The sequence below is a fragment of the Monodon monoceros genome, unplaced genomic scaffold (genome assembly GCF_005190385.1).
Source record: "Monodon monoceros isolate NGI ecotype Baffin Bay Population unplaced genomic scaffold, NGI_Narwhal_1 Super_Scaffold_22, whole genome shotgun sequence".
NCBI classification, from domain to species: Eukaryota; Metazoa; Chordata; class Mammalia; order Artiodactyla; family Monodontidae; genus Monodon; species Monodon monoceros.
In genome coordinates, this window is record NW_021703779.1 from 36551249 (window position 1) to 36554407 (window position 3159).

General features: G+C 44.8%; 1 pseudogene; it reads right to left on the bottom strand.

Moving 5' to 3' along the window:
* Nucleotides 1–1687: 1687 nt before the first annotated feature.
* Nucleotides 1688–1778, bottom strand: LOC114906714 (annotated as a pseudogene).
* Between the last annotated feature and the right edge of the window lie 1381 nt (nucleotides 1779–3159).

Below are 3159 nucleotides of genomic sequence, written 5' to 3' on the forward strand. Positions count from 1 at the left end.
TAAGATGGATGGCCAGAAAGGAAAGCCACCACTTCCACACACATACCTACTCTTGCCCTGTCCATGTCCTGCCCCCTGGCCTTGCCCCTGTTCTATCTCTGCTTCTAACCTGGAGACTTGCCTGCTCACCTTACTTTCCCATCCTTGGCCCCAATGGTTGTTGAACCAGGCCCACCCTCTGGCTCTTCCTACTTCAGAAGAAATGTGTCTACCATCCTTGGTCCCCTGAATGCCAATCACTGTACCTCAAGGAGGAGGACATGGCTCAGGGAACTCTTCCCTCGCCCACAGGCATTCTGACCAGAATGTGCTGCACACACAATCTTCCCTCAACAGAACATGGGTCACCGTGAGCTCAACTTTGTAAATTATTGTGAGGTGGCGTTTTTTTGTTTTTTTTTTTTTCAGCCCCACGATCTCAAACAATGCTTAATGATTCGGTTCATGTAGCTATAATTCATCAAGATCCTGGAATTTAGGGGGAAATGATGATTTGCAGTGACATGCAGATAGACTATTTAAAATCACGGTTGTCCCAGAATAGCCAGGACATATGCTCAACATCTGGAAAACAACCGTATGAATGGTGTGACCGCAACAGATACCAGAGAATTGGGAATTTTAAGAACTATACTGAGGGTTTCTGGGTCCTAAGAACAGCAAAATGAAGTCCTTGTAGATTATATAGCAAACTGTTTTTATTTTTCAAACCCTCTTTATTATAAAATAAAACACAGACACAAGCAAAGCAAATGTATGACAATGAATTATTTTAAGCCGAACATCCTTTTAACTACCACCTAGGTCAAGAAATAGAGCTTTGCCAGGTACCCTAGAAACCACTTCATGTTTCCCATCCCAATCATAGCCCCCTCCCTTGCCCAGAAGTAACCATGATCCTGACTTTTATGTTAGTCACACAAAAAAAAGTGTTTTATCAACCAATTTTGCATCCCTACAGTAAGTTTAGCTTGTCTTTTAAAAAACATTTTTTATTGGAGTATAGTTGATTTACAATCTTGTGTTAGTTTCAGGTGTACCGCAAAGTGATTCAGTTATACATATAATCATTCTTTTTCAGATTCTTTACACATAGGTTATTACAGAATATTGAGTAGAGTTCTCTGTGCCATACAGTAGGTCCTTGTTGGTTATCTATCTTATATATAGGAGCATATGTATGTTAATCTCAAGTTCCTAATTTATCCCTCCCCCCATGTTTCCCCTTTGGTAACCATAAGTTTGCTTTCAAAGTCTGTGAGTCTGTTTCTGTTTTGTAAATAAGTTCATGTGGCATTTTTTAGATTCCACATATAAGCGATATCACATGATATTTGTCTTTCTCTGACTTACTTCACTTAGTATGATAATCTCTAGGTCCATCCACGTTGCTGAAAATGGCATTATTTCGTTCTTTCTTATGGCTGAGTAATATTCCATTGTATATATGTGCCACATCTTCTTTATCCATTCATTTGTCGATGGATGTTTAGGTTGCTTCCATGTCTTGGCTATTGTAAATAGTGCTGCAATGAACATTGGGGTGCATACAGCTTTTTGAATTATGGTTTGCTCCGGATATATGCCCAGGAGTGGGATTGCTGTGTCATGTGGTAGTTCTATTTTTAGTTTTTTAAGGAACTTCCATGCTGTTCTCCATAGTGGTTGTACCAGTTTACATTCCCACAAAAATATGGAATGCTTCATGAATTTGTGCGTCATCCTTGTGTAGGGGCCATGCTAATCTTCTTGGTATCGTTCCAATTTTATTTTATTTATGTTTTTTTATTTCTTATTTTTTATTTTTTTATTTATGTTTTAATAAATTTACTTATTTGTTTATTTATTTAGGCTGTGTTGAGTCTTCGTTGCTGCGTGCTGGTTTTCTCTAGTTGCAGCGAGGGGGGCTACTCTTCGTTGTGGTGCGCGGGCTTCTCATTGCGGTGGCTTCTCTTGTTGCAGACAACGGGCTCTAGGTGCACGGGCTTCAGTAGCTGTGGTTCGCGGGCTCTAGAGCTCAGGCTCAGTAGTTGTGGCACACGGGCTTAGTTGCTCCGCGTCATGTGGGATCTTCCCGGACCAGGGCTCGAACCCGTGTCCCCTGCATTGGCAGGCGGATTCTTAACCACTGCGCCACCAGGGAAGCCCACGTTCCAATTTTAGTGTATGTGTTGCCGAAGTGAGCACTAGCTTGCCTTTTAAAAACTTTTATTTAAATGTCTTCTAAGTCACTTTTAACTTATTTCCCCCCTTCCATCCCTTTCTTTTCTTTTTTTAAATAGCTTGTTTGTTTGTTTTAATTTATTTATTTTTGGCTGTGTTGGGTCTTCGTTGTTGCACGCGGGCTTTCTCTAGTTGCGGTGAGCGGCGGCTACTCTTCATTGCAGTGCACGGGCTTCTCACTGTGGTGGCTTCTCTTGTTGTGGAGCACAGGCTCTAGGTGCGCGGGCTTCAGTAGTTGCGGCACGCGGGCTCAGTAGTTGTGGCTCGTGGGCTTAGTTGCTCCGCGGCATGTGGGATCTTCCCGGACCAGGGCTGGAACCCGGGTCCCCTGCATTGGCAGGTGGATTCTTAACCACTGTACCACCAGGGAAGTCCCCCATCCCTTTCTTTTCTTTACAGTTTATCTGTTGAAGGGCCTGAACCATTTTGTCCCGTAGGGTTTCCATTATTCTGGAAGTTGCCCATTCATATTCATGGCCCATTCCTCTGCCCTCTATCAGAGGAGACTTGGTCTGTGAAAAGGAGAAATGGCAAACATGACCACCTTAACCGGCTCATCCATGGTCTTTTCCCAGAGATCTTGTGAGGGGGACTGGTGCATACTTAGCTCTCCGTGGCTGTGGTGACTCCTGTTTCCTCAGCCTGGTCTACTGGGCTCTGAGCAAGCCCAGCTGTCCTCATGAAACTCCCTCCTTGTGCCCCCCCACCCCATCCCAGGGCCAGGGGACCTCGCACACAGCCACAGTGCCTGGGCTTCATTCCCAGCTCTGGCTGGCTCCAGTGAGGTTGTGCGGGAAGCACCCAGCCCTCTCCACAAAAGCTGCTGTACAGCCTGCCTGGGACGGGGCTTGTCTTCCCATAAAATGGCCTTGCAGTGGGTCAGGCAATCTCTGCCCGCGGTAATGCATCTGGCAAGTGGCTTCAAAAGTGAGCCTG